Source organism: Mytilus edulis, chromosome 4 (assembly GCF_963676685.1).
Source record: "Mytilus edulis chromosome 4, xbMytEdul2.2, whole genome shotgun sequence".
NCBI classification, from domain to species: domain Eukaryota; kingdom Metazoa; phylum Mollusca; class Bivalvia; order Mytilida; family Mytilidae; genus Mytilus; species Mytilus edulis.
In genome coordinates this window covers 21,265,873-21,285,645 of record NC_092347.1, presented here as the reverse complement: position 1 = coordinate 21,285,645, position 19,773 = coordinate 21,265,873, and the positions used below count along the sequence as shown (strand labels likewise).

Genomic DNA, 19,773 nt, shown 5'->3' with positions numbered 1-19,773 from the left:
GGGAGGGTCTTCAGTTACTACTGTAAGACTACAATCATGACAATGAATGGAATGACCTGCTTTTAGTTATTGTGCCAAATTTAATCAAACTTTGCCTCAATCATTAAAAGGGTATCTAATGCTATTAATTGTGATTTTTAAAACAACAGTAAAGACAGGTGAGCGACACAGGCTCGACACAGGCTCATGATATTTGATACATGTAGATAATTAGTACAATTCCAAGTCTAATACAAATAGAAAGAAATTCATGGATATTATAAGCTAATTGTTTGCAAAACTCTTTGAATAGTATTGTGTCCTCATGCTAAATACTGTTTTCTCCCTTTCAGCAATATATCAAGGAATGGACAGAGCAGTTGACTATGGATTATGACTGATACTGGAATGAAGGAACCTATATGCAGTGTCAAATGACTCCATGTCTGACAGTCCATTTTTACATGTACATAAAATGTATGTTGACAGCCAATGGTAAGTATTAATCTTCATCATACATGTACAAATGTATATACAATGATTGTATGTGCATCTCTGAGACTTACATTTCGCTGTTGTGTGGCTTCATTTCTGACCAGAGACTGATAATAATTAGATTACAGATGTATCCTTTATTTTATTTTCAAATATTATGTACTACACAGCTACTTTTGCATAGGTACTATTTCTGTACTAAAATATGTAGTACTGGAAATTTACTTTAATTAGTACCTATGCAAAAGTAGCTGTGTAGTAACATATATGTACTTAATGACTTGCATTCATTTAACTTGTAATAATTATGATGCAGCATCCAACAAAAAATGAGCTTTTATCATCACTTGGCATCCGTCGTCTGTAAACTTTTACAAAAATCTTCTCCTCTGAAACTACTGGGCCAAATATAACCAACCTTGGCCACAATTATTATTGGGGTATCTAGTTTTAAAAATGTATCCAATGACCCAGCCAACCAACCAAGATGGAGGCATGGCTAAAAATAGAACATGGGGGTAAAATTTAGATTTTGGCTGATATCTCTGAATCCAAAGCCTTTAGAGCAAATCTGACATGAGATATTAAGTTTGTTTATAAGGTTAAGATCTATCTGCCCTGAAATTTTCAGATGAATCGTACAACTGGTTGTTTGGTTACTGCCCCTAAATTGGTAATTTTGAGGAAATTTTGCCGTTTTTGGTTATTATTTTGAATATTATTATAGATAGTGATAAACTGTAAACAGCAATAATGTTCAGCAAAGTAAGATATACAAATAAGTCAACATGACAAAAATGGTCAATTGACTCCTTAAGGAGTTATTGCCCTTTATAGTCAATTTTTAACAATTTACATTAATTTGGTAAACTTGTGTTAATTTTTTAAAAATATTTTCCTCTGTAACTTATCATTGCTCAAGGGCTAAGTTTATTATGAATAGAGAAAATTGTAAGTAGCAAGAATGTTCAGTAAAGTAAGATCTACAAACACATTATCATCACCAAAACCCAATTTTGTCATCAATCCATCTGTGTCCTTTGTTTAATATACACATAGACCAAGGTGAGCGACACAGGCTCTTAAGAGCCTCTAGTTACCTTGTATGCTGACTATTGGGTATGGGCTTTGCTCATTTGTGAAGGCTGTACGGTGACCTATAGTTGTTAATGTCTGTGTTATTTTGGTCTCTTGTGGACAGTTGTCTCATTGGCAATCATGCCACATCTTCTTTTTTATACTTAATGATGATTGTGTACATGTATATCTATCAATTCTGTCAGATTGTGGTATTAAAATTTTTGAGTGTTTAGCACATATATATAGAATGACATTGGAGTTTAGATTAATTTGATTTCTGATAATGGCAGAGTGTTTTGAATATAAATGACATTGCTTCATAGTGCTGATCAGATTACCTTTAATTGATTACAAGTATATACAATGTACATGTACATGTTCACTGCTACTTTTGCAGGTACTAATTCTGTTCTAAAAAATTATAGTACTGGACATTCTGTACATGTATTTTACAGTACTTGTCTATTTCAAATTTCTTAAAGTTATGATTTTCCAACATGGAATATTGTGATCACTGTGGTATTATTTCTATACCAAATTTTATTACTTCTATACCAATTATTTTAGTACAAAAAATACAGTACCTAAAATTACAATAATTTTAAAGTTACAAAATAGTGCTGAATATTGAAATTTTTGGTACAGTCTCAGAAATAGTACCTATACCTAGAGGTGTACATTTTTTTTGTATATGAATAGAATTTAATTGTTGAAGATTGAAATTTTTAGTAATTTAAAAATAAGGAGATGTGGTAGAATTGCCAATAAGAAAATGATCATGATCAGCCACGTTCAATATGAAGGGGATGCAAGCATTTTTAGGCCACTTTTATTATGACCTTCAACAATGAACAGAACAATATAGCTGTTAATGATCCTGACAAAATGTGCAACAGTTCAATCTAGAAAACTAGTACTAGTCATTTTGCTAGTGATGATCACTTATTGTTCGAAAAAATCAATTGTTTTCTCTGTTAACGTTGCAGTCTGTGCCAAACTGACTAGGGTTTGTCTGACCGAAAGAGAAATTTGATTTTTGTTCGCTATTATGTCTGTATGTCAACCAAAAAATCTAAAAATTTCTGTGAGTGTCTCACCTTATTATCCGATTCACTGCTCTTGGCAAATATTTTTTACAACAGTTGGTTGTGTGAATTTGACATATATCTAAGGTAAATGAATTTTCAGTTGTATTCCTATTTTTTTTATTTGGAAAACATTTATCAGGTTCAGGGCTTATATATTTATAATAAGTAATCATGTTAATGGAATTTAAATTTTAAGAATTACATATTTGTAGCTCCCAAGATGTAAGTGGAAGTGAAGCTATACAATTAAATGAATGAATTGATTAGATATACATGTAGAGGAGACCATAGAGCAACAGTACATGTAACTTAAACTGGTATGTATTATTTACAGTATTTGTAGTCAAAATGGTATATAACAAAGATGCAGAATCCTGTCATGCCTGTGCAAATTTAAAAAGGAGTCCACACAAACTGACAAAATAAAAAAATACTTTCAATCAACAGATCAATGGTAAAGTTAATCTGCTATATACATGTATGGAATTAGGCATTTAGTTACCAATTTTCAGTCCATATAAATTTATGAGAATATAATTTTATTATCTGTATTTCCTAGGATTTCAATTCTTATTTCATATTGATATTCCCATGTGTTATGCTTGTTGTTTGAAGAAAATTATCAAAAGAGCTTGACCAAGATTAAACAATTACTGGTATCATGAATCATGCCAATTTTGTCTTGTCTGCAACTGATTGTATAGTGTACATGTCTGTCTGGGCAGGGTTCATCTTACCATGACCTGATATTCATGGTTCATTGGTCAATAATAAGTTTCTTGGTCTGTTTGTTGTATACTATATACAAGCTATAATTAATTAAGAGATCAACTATATTTGGTGTAGGTAATGATTGCAAGGTGCACATGTCTGTCTGGCTTGGTTTTTCTGACCTTGGACTAGGTATTATTCGCTTGACAGTATTTGTTTTATGGGTCATGATTGGTTATGTTAACTGGGTAAATAATAATCACCATCAAATCACCAATTGATCATGTCAAAGCTTAAAATAAAATACTGTTATCTCCTTATATAAGTTTGATAAATCATTGGATATTAAACATGTTAAATTGATGTAATCTTTTTTGCTTGACTACAAATACAAACATGCTGATTTTGTTATATTACAGGAACTGTAGGAAGTATTCCAAGAGTCTGATTGCTAAGTATGCATTACAGGATTTTATTATTGAGGCAACATCTTAGGAGGATAAGTGCAAATGTATGAAAGAATCCTTGGGAACAAAAAGCAATTATATGCAGAAGAGGAGTCTTAAACATTATTAACAGAGTCAAAGTAGTGGTGTATTCAAGACGTGTAAACCAACTGGAATTAACTATTGTGTATATTTTTTCAACCTCAAGTACTTTCAGAATTATAACACATTTCAAATTATTGTGTCAACATACATTTTTACATTAAAAAATGAAAATGTTTTAAAATGAATTTTATATAAAAAAATGAAATAACAATTTTTTTTAGCTTATAATGCAGCCAAGCTTTGAGATCAACATTATGCATTAACCTTAAGATCAGGGTTAAAATGAGAAAAACAAACTATTTTTGCATATATGAAATAAGAAGTAAATGATTGTAAACTACAGAGAGACTTTCAATATGGTACATTTGTATATCAGCTATATTTTACAGAACTTTCTATTTTAGTTTATTAGTGCAATAGATATGAGGTAAACATCAATCAGACAGCAATGAATACTACAACAAAAACACCTGAAGGCATTTAGTTTCTAACATGCAGTCCTCAACAAAAGACTGGTGTCTTAAAGATATGCCACGATCTATGAATCGAGAATAGCCATCAACATCAAATTCTTTGAATATTTTCTTTTAGTTAAGATGAAATTTAATACAACCACTGAAACGCTTTCTGGCTTTAAATGGGTACATGCATATGATGCGAGGTGAACTGTTTTTTCTTCTTTAAAACCTTCTTAAAAAGAATTGGTATCTTGTGCAGGTACTTTTCCATATTATGTGATTGGTTTGTATCAAAACTGATGACCACACAATATGACTTATTCATACATACATAATAAAAATCAACTGAAATGAAATATACATTAGTGCAAACATCTCCTATAAAGTCCATAAATCATTTACAAATAAGGATTGAGACTCCAACAAAACCAAAATAGTTCTAGGTGTGAACTAAGGTGCCCTGGATATTATTTATAACCTGTGATGATTTTATTGCTTTCTTCGTTTAAGGTTGCACTTTGTAAATACAGCTGTTTCTCAAAACACGCCTCTTTTGGGGAGTAATTGAATATTCATAGAAAATTCATTTTGTTTACATACTGGTTCCCAGTTATGCTCTCTGTGTTCCATATCGCAGAGACAGAACTTGGGAATGTTACCAGTAAATAAACACGTGCATATTGTTTACATTGAAATCTGTGGTAACCTTTCATTCGAGGTAGGGGTAGTTAAGAAAATTAGTGTAAGTTTAAACTCTGCGAAGTTCAGGGCATATAAACGTTGAAAATATGCCGCACAGCCCTATATTTTGACCTTTGAAAAAAATTGTGGTGCATATGAACTTTCAATTCTAGGATAAGATTTTTTTCAAAACTTCATAGTATAAGTGGTACAGTTTTAGCCGTAAAAGGAGTTCCTATGGGAAATTGCATTGTCAATATTTACAGAAATGCAACCTATATAGGGTGAAAAAAGGGAACATTCAGAATTTAACCAAATTTGCTTTATTTCACAGATTTTAAAGAAATTAACTCAAATAAGAAGTTTTATAAATATTTAATGAAGATTGATAGAATCCTGGGCCTTAAATATGATGACTCAGCATAAATTCACAGTTTACAGTATGCATAGTTTACTTAAAGTCCTGGATACAAAATTAAATCATAATATTTGCATATTTGTAAGTTAAATTGTTAAGAAGTGCTTATATTTACTCTTCGCAGTCATTGAAACTCATAGATCCTTCCTGAATATTATTTATGGGGTATTTGTGTCCTTTCGATAACCCAAAAGTAAGCCGCAACACCTAAATCTGCTTTTTTGTCACCACGGCATAATAAATACAAGCTAGAAAAACAAAAATATCTCAAGAAAACTTACAATAGTGTGTTCTATCCTGCATATGTACTAAATATTCCAAATTGCTAGAAACAGCAGAATTATTTAGGAAATTTGAGGCCCAGGGGCAAGAAACATAGAAAATTGCCTACCCCTGAGTCATAAAACAAATAATTTAACTTGTAAATGCTATGATTTTATGATTTTATAGTTCTTGATATAGAAAACAATAACTATGCTTGGAAGTTATGCAAAAATCAAATGTTAGCAGTCATCTCTACAACATTTTAAGTGAATTTATATCTCAGACTGGTATCTGCATACATACAACTATTGCAAATATGGCTTTGTTTGAACACTTCTAGTATATATAGTAGCTAAATTGTGTCAGATATATGGTTAAAAATGATACTGTTGTGACAAGAATTCTAAATTGACCATTTGAGGCAGAAAATGTGTTCTTTAATTGACAAATAGGCATACAGTAAGATGTGGACTGGTGATAGAGGCTGGATTGGATACTTTATATAATCTTGAATGTTGTAATGATTGACTGCTAAACATTACATTTATGATATTCTGATATGCTTTCAATATGTTATCAAAACAGTTTTTAACAGGTTCTAGGCATTTTTTATCAGAAAATATGCAAATAGGGTAAGCTGGCAATAATTAGAGTCTTGTTTTCAAATTCTTTAAAAAATTGAAACAGGGGAGGGGGTATAAAATGTATAGTAAAGAAAAACTTAGAGTATACACAGTGATTTCTTTAAGACTTTAATTCTGATAAATGAGTATTAATGTGAGAAAAACTGATTTTAGAGAGTTTTCTATTTGAATAAATGTCTGTATAGGTTGCACTTTGTAAATACAGCTGTTTCTCAAAACACGCCTTTTTTGGGGAGTAATTGAATATTCATAGAAAATTCATTTTGTTTACATACTGGTTCCCAGTTATGCTCTCTGTGTTCCATATCGCAGAGACAGAACTTGGGAATGTTACCAGTAAATAAACACGTGCATATTGTTTACATTGAAATCTGTGGTAACCTTTCATTCGAGGTAGGGGTAGTTAAGAAAATTAGTGTAAGTTTAAACTCTGCGAAGTTCAGGGCATATAAACGTTGAAAATATGCCGCACAGCCCTATATTTTGACCTTTGAAAAAAATTGTGGTGCATATGAACTTTCAATTCTAGGATAAGATTTTTTTCAAAACTTCATAGTAAAAGTGGTACAGTTTTAGCCGTAAAAGGAGTTCCTATGGGAAATTGCATTGTCAATATTTACAGAAATGCAACCTATAGACCAAAAACATTTGGAAAGTAGAAATAGGATGAACACATGGTCAAGACTAAGAAGAATGTTAAATTAGCTCAAATCCTGTGAAATTTGTGTGATTGAGGCTGAATTCACTTTAATTTCATTTTTTTAAAGAAGCTCGACTCACGTTAATTTCACGTGAAAAGTTCACGTGAGTTTCACGTGAAGGCTCAATTCACGTGAATTTCACATGTAAAAGCCTATACCACATTTATTGCAATTTACGCATTCCAGTCGGGATTTATCACAAACAAAACAGGGGGCGAAAAATACCAGAGGGACAGTCAAACTCAACAACAAGTTTGACTGGCTACAGGGATGGCGATTCTTTCGGGGAATATCAGTTCACTTGCAAAGACATCGACCTACAAATGCAGTGGTAGTAATACATGTAACAAACACGGTATACATTATTCTGCACCAAATGCGTATTTTGACAACCAATGTCTCTTTAAGGTGCTTAGGGCCAAAATATCTGAAATGACAGTACCGAAGTACAGGCTACTGCGATGGTGATACCATCGGAGATTATCACCCAAATTGATCATTGATCCAGTGGTTGTAACAACATAAACGGTACCAATGTTTTTTCACCAGATGTGCATTACGATAATTAATTTCTCTTCAGTGACGTGATGCTGAATAAAGTATGTAGTTGAACTAAACTACAAATTACCTGTTTGCAACATAAGAAATTAAACTATTTATAGCATGTTTGTAGGGAGGCAAACTAAAAATAGCATGCTTGTAGGGGGAAACGATCTAGAAACAGCATGTTTGTAGCAGGAAACCACTATAAATATCTCTTTTGAAGAAGAAACTATATATATGATTTTAGTAGCAGAAAATTAGTATATGTGTTTGTAGGGAGGCAAACTAAAAATAGCATGCTTGTAGGGGGAAACGATCTAGAAACAGCATGTTTGTAGCAGGAAACCACTATAAATATCTCTTTTGAAGAAGAAACTATATATATGATTTTAGTAGCAGAAAATTAGTATATGTGTTTGAAGCAATAACCGACTGTATTTCACACATTTCGGGATTCAATAACATGTTATTATTGTCTGAGCATTATATTGAAAGAAATAAAAAAACAAACGTTAAAACTAAATTCTATAACAGTTACCTATTCCAAATCAAAGATTAAGGTCATGACATTTGAACATAAAATGGTTAACAAATATTACAAAAATATTTCCACTCTACAATTAGCTGATCATTCAGCAATCATCTATCTACCAATCAAAAAGAAACCGTTAATCCGCTAATTATTTCGACAACCACGAATTTGTGTGTAATTGTTGTTTGTTCGTCGTATTGTAGTCTGTTATAGCGCGCTGTATGACCAAGACCAACGTCTTCAGCATTCCATGTTTTCTGTCGAGGTTACATCACCTTTACAGAACAGATGGTCTGATCCTGGAAGTACACGAAAGATGTTAATATTCCAAATTTGAATATTCTTCGAGGTTGTCACCATAAGCCTTTATCTTGCATAAGAGTGTCGCCGAATGGCAGCAGTAATCTTAAGTTATAGTTTTCCTTCTCCTGAAATAGAACACTTCACGGTTGACAAGCCCTATCTGTTTGAGGCTTTCTAGTTTTGAGGTGCCGTGGCTCGCCTTTGCCCACTTTTTTGTCAGTTGAAACAGTTTCTCCTAGTTTACAGATGATAAACCACTCGAGAATGTTTGAGTTAGACTTTGGTTGTCAGGGTCTGTTTGAGACGCATGGCCTAAGGATTATTTTCAATGAATTGGGAACCCATTCCCGAATTCCATTGGCTTAACAAATTTTAGAACCATGGATTCATCAGTCATTTAACACCTTAACAACGTGTCTTAGTATTTTTTTATTTGTATTTTCTTCGACTGTTTAGTTTATTATTTATGATATTCATTTAACGTCTGCACTTGTAAATCCAATCATTCTGTCATTGTGCAATGGTAAACATTTGTATTTTTGTCTTTCATTTTTAGTTTTGTTCTTTGTGTATCTGCTCCTGCGTATTTCTTTGTTACACATTTCGTTGTTTTTATAGGGATTATGATTAAAGCACAATGCCGACTGTGTACCCTTATTTTGACATTTTTGCCTATTATGTCTGTTTGTTGTGTTCATACGTCGTTGTCAATTTTATGAAATTTTATGCGACTGTCATACAAGTTAGAGGTTTAACTAGCTATAAAACAAGGTTTGGTCAACTCTTTTTTACATAAGAAAATGCCTGTACCAATTCAGGAATATTACACTTGTTATCCATCGTTTGATGTATTTGAATATTGATTTTGCCATTTGATAAGGGTCTTTCCATTTTGAAATTTTCCAGTTTTCGATATTTTTTTATTTTCCTTTTTTTTGGTAACAAACAACCCTTTTCGTGTATCCATGTCATTATATCAATAACAAAAAGGTCCAAATCAAAACAGACTTAGTTGAATGAATTAAAAGTACAAAAACCTGATTGAAAAAGAGATTAAATGTGTTTACCCCTTGTATAAAAAGCCTTGTATATATTCCAAGATTAAGAAACCTTGACTAACTTTGAGAATTAATTTTATAAAGTTTGTATTTGAAACAAACTATAAAACACATGTTTGGAACATAGGCAAACTATATATAGCAGGTTTGTCGCGGGAAGCAAACTAAAAATAGCCTGTTTGTAGCGGGTAAAGAACTAAATATAGCATGTTTGTAGCATGTTTGTAGCAGGAACAAGCTTTAAATAGCAATTTTGTAGTAGGTATATACTATTTATATCATGGTTGTAACAGGAAAGGAGTATATGTGTTTGTAGCAATAACGGTCTGTATTTCACACATTTGGGGATTCGATAACATGTTATTATTGTCTGAACCGTATATAAAAGGAAGAATAAACCAACTTTCAAAACCAAATTCTATCACAGTTACCTACTGAAAATTTAAAGATCAAGGTCATGACATTTGAACCTAGAATGGTTAATAATTATTACAAAAGTTTGTTTCAATTTTAATATAAGTATATTGATACACTACAATTAACTGATCATTAAGCAATCAAGAAACTGTCAATTCGCTTATTTTTTTTAATGTTATTATTTCAGATGATCAACCACTCGTGTATGTTGGAGTGAGACTTTGATTGTCAGAGGCTCTTTGAGACGCATGCCGAAAAAAATATTTTGATTGAATTGAGAACATATTTTCGAACTCCACTCCTTGGTTTAACACATTTTCGAATCATGAATTCATCAATCCTTTATCATCGTTTTATAGTATTCTTTTAAACCATCTTTAAACACCAACTTATTAAAACAGTTTATTTATATTGTAGTTGTTCTGTAATGTTGTGTTGCATTTTAAGGTTATATTTCACATGGCCATAAAAGAGGGAGGTTTGGCATGCCACAAAACCAGTTTCAACCCACCAATTTTGTCCTTTAAAAATGTCCTGTACCAAGTCAGGAATATGGCCATTGTTATATTATAGTTCGTTTCTGTGTGTGTTACATTTTAACGTTGTGTTTTCGTTGTGTCGGTTGTTTTCTCTTATTTTTGAGTGTGTATTCACATTACTATGAGACGTGCCACGGTACTTGTCTATCCCAAATTCATGTATTTGGTTTTGGTGTCATGTTTGTTACTCTCATAGGATTTTGTCTAATGCTTAACCAGTTTCTGTGTGTGTGTCGTGGTTCTCCTCTGATGTTTAATGCGTTTCCCTCAGTTTTAGTCTGTTACCCCGATTTTGTTTTTTTGTCCATGGATTTATGAGTTTTGAACAGCGGTATACTACTTTATTGATAACGACTAGTTAAAGACTACAACTACGTTAACATAAAATGTTGTACTCCACGTACTTCGTACTTCATCCGGCTTTTTCAACTTTTTTTTTATTCTAGCCTCACTGATAATTTTTTGGTAGACAGACACGGGTACTTAATTTAATATTAATGTCAATGCTGAGTCTATTATAACCATTGGTTTCGATGACACTACTGGTAGAGAGGGTTTCAGCAGGCTTATAGACAACACTTCTGGGTTGAAGTGGTTTATAAGTATATGGTCATAACTAACTGTTTACAAAACTTTAAATTTTCCAAAAACTAAGGATTATCAGAAGTACATTCAAACTCATATATCGAAAATAGACTGACAACGCGATGGCTAAAAAAATGAAAGGACAAACAGACAAACAATAGTTCACAAGACACAACATAGAAAACTAAAGATAAGCAACACGAACCCAACCAAAAGCTAGGGGTAATCTAAGATGATACGAAAGGGTAAGCAGATCCTGCTCCACATGTGGCACCATTCGTGTTGCTCATGTTATTAAAAACCCTGTTTATAGTTTTATTCTGTAGGTCACATTCGTGAAAAGGGAACGGGATTGTAAATACGATATCGGAAACATATCCTATATCATCTGTGAAACAAATATTCCATAATTGTCAACCAACTCGTGATGGCGTCCGTAAAATTTACAAAGGGATGATTTTAACCCCACCATTTGGAACTTTTGGTTGAAAAGCTTCCTTTGAGCAGCAATCCTCTACATGTATATAAAAAAACAATTATAAGAAATACAAGCCTGGGAATAGTATCAATTGGGGGATATATACTCCGTTACTTTTTTTGGCAACACTTTTCAGAATTTTGGGTCGTAAAAGTTTTACAACTTCGTACTCTCTTTTGCCTCTTTCAACTCTTTTCACCAATTTAGTCTTGTATATGCGAAACGTACGTCTGACGTAAAAATGTTAATCCTGGCAGTTGTTTTGTTTGTTTACCATGAATCAACAACAAAACTTCCATTAAGAATAGCAAAACAATCGCCTTGCAACAACAACCAATAAGCTACTCTTTAAGCAAACAGCAATCGATCAATTATGAAACACTCAATAACCCAACAATATTCCAGCAACGAACAATCCACTAAATGTGTGTAACAACTACCAATCTTAAATCTTTAAGGATCCATCACTCAACTCATCTTGTAGTAACAACAATCCATGTAGTTTTCAACAACGAGTAATCTATTAATAATTAAGGAACCAACTATCCACCATTCATTTGCTTATCAACTTAACAAACTCTTCAATTTATCTTAGCATACCCTTAGTCATTATGGGTGCATATATTTGTATTAAAATAAAAAGAAGTTGATGTTATGTTATGTTATTTGAATTAGTTGAAAATACATTTTCTTTCTATTGAAGAAGAAAATGTTATTATCATTTTGTTTATGATCATAAGTTAATATCCAAGTCCTTCGTAGAACACAATGCATGTTTTTTTTAAATCTGACATTGCACCTTGTAAATAGCAACCATGCCCATGTACTGTTATAAATCAAATGTGATTGACCAACTGTATAGTTTGTTCTTATGTTGTGGTTTTTAGTGACGAGTTATTAAATTGCAGTCATATCACATCTTTATATTTTCATGTTAACATTTAAAAACAGTTTGAAACTGAGAAAGATTTCGGAATATATACAAGAAGCCACATTGTTTTACGTCCGGAACCTGTAAGCCAGTTTGCTATTGACAAAATTTTGTTTATTGTTTTCAGCATAAATCTGGGCATTTGTATTCCTTGTTTTCTATTTCTTATTGTCCAAACAATAGCCTTAATATCTAGCCATGCGGTATGTTTGTATCGCATTTGAAAACCGTGCGGTGACCTTTAGTTGTTTACATCCTCACCCTTTGGTCTCTAGAAGATATTTGTATTGGCAAGTCTAATTCGTGTAATCAAAGTTTTGTTATGTATTTCAAACTTATTATACAAGCATAGCAATTTTAGATTTAGAGAGATGCAAATAGTTTGCAGTCACTAAAAGATATATAGGTAGTTCACTGCCGCGGAAAACAATAAATGAATTTCGCAATTTCATGCTTTCCATGAATCATAACGAAACTTTTTTTTAAATGAATCAATATGTATTCAAAGGTCCAAATTCGCACATAAAGAACATAAAGAAAAAATGAAAAGCTGAGTAGAATACAAAAATACTGATTCTATCATTGCTACACATTTTGTTTAAGTCTCAATAAGAACAGTTCAAATCTGATTTGTGAAAAGGCTGCAAAATTAGTTTTCCAAAATATTTATAACAGTTACAATTTCAATAAAATTCTTTGCTTGAGAAGATCGGTGATTTCCGCCATAATGGAATGTAGTTGGCAGAAAAAAATCGTTCTAGATCTTGAATAATGTTTTATAAAAAAAATGCTATTTTGTTTTAGAGAAATGAGAGAAGAATGTATTTCATTTGCAAGAGTTTCATCCTAAAGAAGAAAAAATGTGTTTTCTATTTTTCTTTAATACTACTATTTTGACAAAAACGGTGTTTTGTTTTGTTTAATTTCCTCAAGCCCTTCAAATAAGTCATATTTCTCGTTTCTCGTTTTTTATATAGACTATACCGTTGGTTTCTCTGTTTGAATGGTTTTACACTTGTAATTTTGGGGCCCTTTATAGCTTGTTGTTCGGTGTGAGCCATGGCTCCGTGTTGAAGGACGTACATTGACCTATAATGGTTTACTTTTATAAATTGTTATTTGGATGGAGAGTTGTCTCATTGGCACTCACACCACATCTTCCTATATCTATATATGGGTAGATTAAATTAGATATTCTGTATTTTTTTTTATTGTTATAAAGGACTATTACGGATTTATCTTATTTTGTTTTGAAGGGACAAAACAAGTCCCCTGAAGCCTACTTTGTTTCTGTTTTTGTAAAAGCACTAAAAAAATGTTTTTGTTCTCATACCAATGACACCCTGAACCAATGTGGTGTGACAAATTTGCTTTTTTTCTGTTTCTTTTTTTCTTTCACCTAATGTTATTGTGCGGTTGTCTAAGAATAATAAAGACCACCACTTGTAGATTTTCTATGAACTTTTAAAATGACTTTCGAAACCATTGAAAAATAATATCAAATCTGCAAAGTATTGTTGTGTCTTTTAAAATATCTTATTTCAGATTGCCTGAACTAAAAATCATGAAATGTCCCTATAATGAAGGTGTTCAATATATTTACAAGTTTTGGATGATTTTGAGAACCTATATATATGGAACTTCTTATTGCTATGGAAACATTCAATTCTATCGAAAAATTATTTAGGTAGTATTCATTCTTGCAAATGATACCTTTATGATATGATCCCTCAGGCGCCAGTTTTGTATGTTTTTTTAATATTGAAGATGGTCACTGTTTCCAAGGAAAGGGCAACAATGTTAAACCATGTTTAAATGCTCTAAAGTGTATGGTACTTCACTCACACACATGTTAATTGGCATTTGCACAAGTGCTGTTTGACTGTAGTAATGTCAAAATGACTGTCGATTCCATGTAATTATTGTATCTGTAAAAAATATCAAATAGAATGTTTACATGTGCCATTTGACTTTTAAATTTTCAAAATAGCAGCTTTTAGCACAGAAACACTGTAAAAAGTTCGAAATTCCTCTGAAAATTAGATGAAATATGACTGGGTTGTCATGCATCTATTTCCATTCACTGTTTAATTGTCTCGGAATGGCAGTCATTAATTGGATGTTGGTGGACTGTGGGGATAACTTCTTCTGCTTGCAATGACACTTTGAGTCTATCTTACAATTTTTTGGATGAGTTCTGTTTTTTTAAAATGCATACAATTGATTTTCTATACAATTAAAGCAAATAAAACCAAACGTATCGAAGTTGAAACAATATTCATAAGCTCTCATTTGATTTCGTTGGTGAAGATAATGTCGTCATTTTGAAAATTTAACGGACGCCATCGCGACTTGGTTGACAGCTGTATAATATAGTTTTCACGGGAGACGACAAATACATTTCAATTATCAGAACAAGCTTCACGTGCTATTTCCTCAATGTAGGTTGCCCATTTTGTACTTACCATAGCACATTGACATGTAAAGCAGTGCCTATCTTCCTTTCTGGAGCACTTGCTTTCTATGCAAAGGAGTAGGTTCAGTAAGACCCCTTTTTTGCCCCAAAATATAGCAGTTTTACAAAATTGTTAAAATGTAAACTTTTAGTTATTTATTGGACAGTAGAATGCTTCTGTTACATAAATATGAGCTGTTTTTGACAATACAATGCATATATATCGGGAACTAGCACCATTAAGTCATGCTAAATTACTGAAATCTTCACAATTCTAGCATTTTAGTTAAATTTTAGACAGTTTTCGTGTGAAACGAAAGTGGCCGCATTCGTGTTCATCCTTAATATTGAAATGTAAGTTGTATTTTATGATAATACATAACATATATAAAGGTTGAGGATGAACACGGATGCGGCCAATTTCATTTTTGACAAAAATCATCTGAAAAGTGACATTTTTCGGCATATTTGGTAGATTTTTCATATTTGAGCTTGAATCGGGTTGTTTTAATGACTAAATCAGTTGAAATCTTTCACATAAATTAATTGATTCAAATGAAATAGACACTTCAGTGTTTAAAAAGTGGTCAAAATCTTTCGTAAGATGAACCTGAAATTTGAGGCCAAAATCGGTCTTTACCGGACCTACTCCTTTTGGCGGGTTCGTAATACAAATTTTAAGTTGTCTGTGTTATGTTTTTGTTTACAGTTGTTTGTCTTTCGTTGGTTTATCGTCGACTCCACTTCCGTTTTACAGGAACGAACAAATATACAGATTTGTCAGTTTCAGACATTATGCACAAATTGTAAGAAATTATATTGTTATTGAAAGAATTTGAAAATTCGGAAATAATTTTAAGACACGATACTGTTTTTCTACTTCACGGTTGTTGACAAAGGAGCTTAAATCTTCATATTTGACCAACGCGCAGTGAGAAAACCTGTCCGTTCCATCTATTCCATTAACACCAATGCATTTCCTGTTTCCTATTCCTTTGGTAAACACTATACATGTCAATATATTTCCCTATTCATATTTTGAATAAGTATTGTGTTAAAAACAATATATTAACAACAACAGCAATCTGTGGCATTACATTTGCACGTGAATTATGAAGATGTCAAGAAATACAGTGTATATAAAGACAATAGCCCCATCCCAATTTACCTTCGGTCTTTGGTCGCATAATATTATTAACATGAATTTGTCATCAATCTTGATTGATTTTCTAATGACTTCACCTGTAAAGAAAAGCAACGGGGATGGAAGAAGTACTCAATCTATCAACCAACTTCAAGAAGATGATACTTTTAGCTCTGCTGATAAAAATCAGTATTACGAAAACGTGAGTAACTTTTGTTTATCCTACTACTAGTTAGCCTTCAGTATTGAGTTGTTGCTTACCAAATTTTAAAGTCTGTTTAATCATTATGATTTTGATATATTGAAGTATTATTTAGCACAAAATAACAATCCTTGTTTTCAAAATTCCAATAGGGAACATATCTTTTATAATTGTATAAATAAACCAATTGTTCAAGACGTTTCGGCCATTGGCCTTCTTCAGTTGTTTATTATTCCTCTAAACTACATGGCTGCTATTCTTTTTTAAAACATTGAAAAGATGTTATACACAAAATAACAATTGAAAATACAACTTTCGGTTATCTAATAAGCATAAATCATATGGGAAAATATACCATTTTTTACAGTTATCTAATTAAAAAGTTGAAATATACATTAATGACTGCATTAGTATACATGAAACACATATTATAAAAGTAAACGACACATAAGCACTGAATTTGAATTTATATTTGACTTTATATTTGACAATTAACTGTTAATTGTAAGTCATATTTTTATCTTTTGTCAGTACTATTACGCTAGAAAACTCACAGATTTTCATACTTACACAATTCTCGTCCTGTAAACAAGTAATTGTGTATGATTTATTTGAAGAATTATGACAATGAGATAGCAAAGATTTTCAATTAGCCAAAATTGCCCGTAGAATTTTTATATGTGAAGTCTTCCTTCAAGTTAAGATTTAACAGCCATCAACTGAGTATGAGAAATTAAAATAATATTTCCTTATATCAACTAAGAAGCTAAAATCATATAAAATGCTATTTTAAATTATACTTTTTATCTAGGAGATACTATCACTGAATGCCAAAACGTCACTTGAAGATAGCAGCCAGAACAGCAAACCGCACTATTCTTATATTTCTATGATAACAAAAGCAGTCTTAAGCAAGAAGAGCAGGAAAATTGTGCTCCAAGATATATATCAATACATCATGAATACGTTTCCGTTCTACAAGAACAAGGAGAAAGCATGGAGAAACAGCGTTCGGCATAACCTGTTCATAAATGAATGTTTCATTAAAATTGGAAGGTCTGGTAATGGGAAGGGCAACTTTTGGTCTATTCATCCTTCTTGTATTGATGATTTTATCAAAGGGGACTTTCGGTTACGACAAGCAAGGCGAAGGACAAAACACATATTAGTTAGAGGACCAACCAGATACAACTCCGGGTACAGACCGATGACACAGTTACCGACTGCATTCCATCAGTATCTATCGAACAGACCCACAATGCAGGATTACTATCAATTTCAGCAACAAGAGTCGTTTTCATATGGACATAAAATGAACTTTTCAACTCCAGGAGAGCGTTCTAAAAGTGAAAATATATGTTTGGTTGGTTCAGATTATAAAAAAGTCACAAAACCGTTTGAATATGAGCAACCATGTTTGGAACTAAATTCACCATTTCAACAACATGAAACGTCTACATTTGGTGCTTTTCCACATTATTGTCAATATGAGCACGGAGTATGTTATCATTGAATTTATTAACAACATTTTTGTCATTCTTGGCGTACATGCTTATCAACAAACAATGAGTCGTCCGATTGGAACCAATTGTGCCCTTCTCTTTCAAAATTATGCGTTAGTAGTATTAGACAGGCTCCATAATTCAGCTTATCAGAAAAAGCTGGCATTATACTTCAACGTAATAACATTAACGGTACCAATTTTCCTGCACCAGATGCACATTTGATCAGAGCTGTCACTGAAAAAATTGGTAACTGGATTGCCTTTGAAATAAAGGACACCACAGAAACAGTTAAGTCTGTCATAAATCTTTACTAACATCTAAATATTGACAAAGAGGACCGGTTAAGAACTGTACTTTTTGTGATATGGTTATTTCCTGAATATCGATCAAATATGATCTGTGTATCAGTACATGTCTGTCTGTTCATCTACCTTGACATCATCTTCATGGTTCATTATTGATGATTAACACTTATTTGTCTTTAGGGGAATGACTATTTGCTGTACTGAGTTTGGGAGGGGTAGTGGGCTGAAGATTTTCCTCGCGGATTGACTGTTCATTTTGATTTGTTACGAAGCATGTCAATTCCCTCACACAATCTTATCTTTACTTACCATTGTCAGTCCCTCAATCAATAGATGTAATACGAAAATTCAGTGTTCACAAATAAAGTGTAACGTCCATTCAGGCGAGAGCTTTTATACCGATGTTCAAACCTCATTTCAAAATCAATTAGGAATAGAGAAAAAAGTTAACAATCAGAAACTGAGAGAATCACATAAACTAAAGGATTATTATGTTACCTGTCTTTTTATTTGACTTTAACCAAAGACTCTAATGATACTATTTAAACCTAAAACAGGCGATAAGTGAGATGTTTAGCTAGCAAAGCATTTTGGCTATTGTTAAGAGTTGTCTCATTGGCAATCATACCAAACTTTCTTTTTTTATAATTAATTCACCAATGTCTACATAAGGAAAATGCCTGTACCTAGTGGGAAAAACAGCTGCTTTTCGTGTGTTTGGGGTGTTTTGGCTCTTGATTTTGCCATTTGTTCATGAAAATTTTGTTTCGAATTTTCGTTGGAGTTTGGTATTTTTATTATGTTACCTTTTCCTGTAATGACACTGCTTACATTACAATTGAAATGTACTGTTTACGGTAATTCTGTCGTACTGTAAAACATCGGAGTATGTGTTTGTATGATTCATTTCGTGAACATGTATATTGAATGCAAGACTATTTTTTTAAAACCAAAGGAAAACGGTTCTTCAGATTATTTTTTCACTATGATTTTAAATTCATAATTTTTTTTATGACCGATTCACTTATGATATTCTAATTTGTGCTGAGTAAAAATATGAAATGTATATCAATACTTAATTTGGAGCGAACGACGTGAACATTCCGAGAATATGTACTTTTTTATGACATCATAAATAAAACTGGACTTAAACAAACTCATTGTCAACTTCAAGGTGATATATGGTCAGTGATTGTATATCACAAATGATTATACGGTCAATACAAAATGACTGCGCAAATATTCACAGCCATTAAACAAGACATTCGATCATTGACACTTCTGAATAATTTGCCGTTGCAGACATTGAATATACCATAATTTTACCCAAGTAGAGAGTTTTTGACATGCGGTTGATGGTTCTATTCTGTTGTTCAATGTTGTTTGACTGTTCTGCCCCAACACGTTTTGTAATTTTGAAATTGTTTCATTACATTGTCTTTACCACAAACAATAATTACAAAGCAGTATATTCTGTATATGTATATAAAAGTAAACTGAAACTGTTGAGCAGTGTGGTAATGTGTGTAAACGGTCACAAGACGTTAACGTATGCAGAACCTGTCAATGTGCATTGTGTAACAATTGCCACTAAGAAGGTTTCTGTCTCCGATTGACCAGATTATATTAAGGATGGCTGGCTAACGTACATGCAAGTTTAAATCAAACTATCTATTATGGGCTAGAATAAGACCAGCATTTTGTAT

At 32.3% G+C, this 19,773-nt stretch overlaps 1 long non-coding RNA gene across 1 annotated transcript; it reads left to right on the top strand.

Annotated features, from left to right (window-relative positions):
- The first annotated feature begins 161 nt into the window (after positions 1-161).
- Positions 162-4,042, top strand: LOC139518399 (uncharacterized). The gene is made up of 3 exons (XR_011663333.1): positions 162-474; positions 2,855-2,959; positions 3,773-4,042. It is a non-coding gene; the product is annotated as an uncharacterized lncRNA (long non-coding RNA).
- The last annotated feature ends 15,731 nt before the right edge of the window (positions 4,043-19,773 follow it).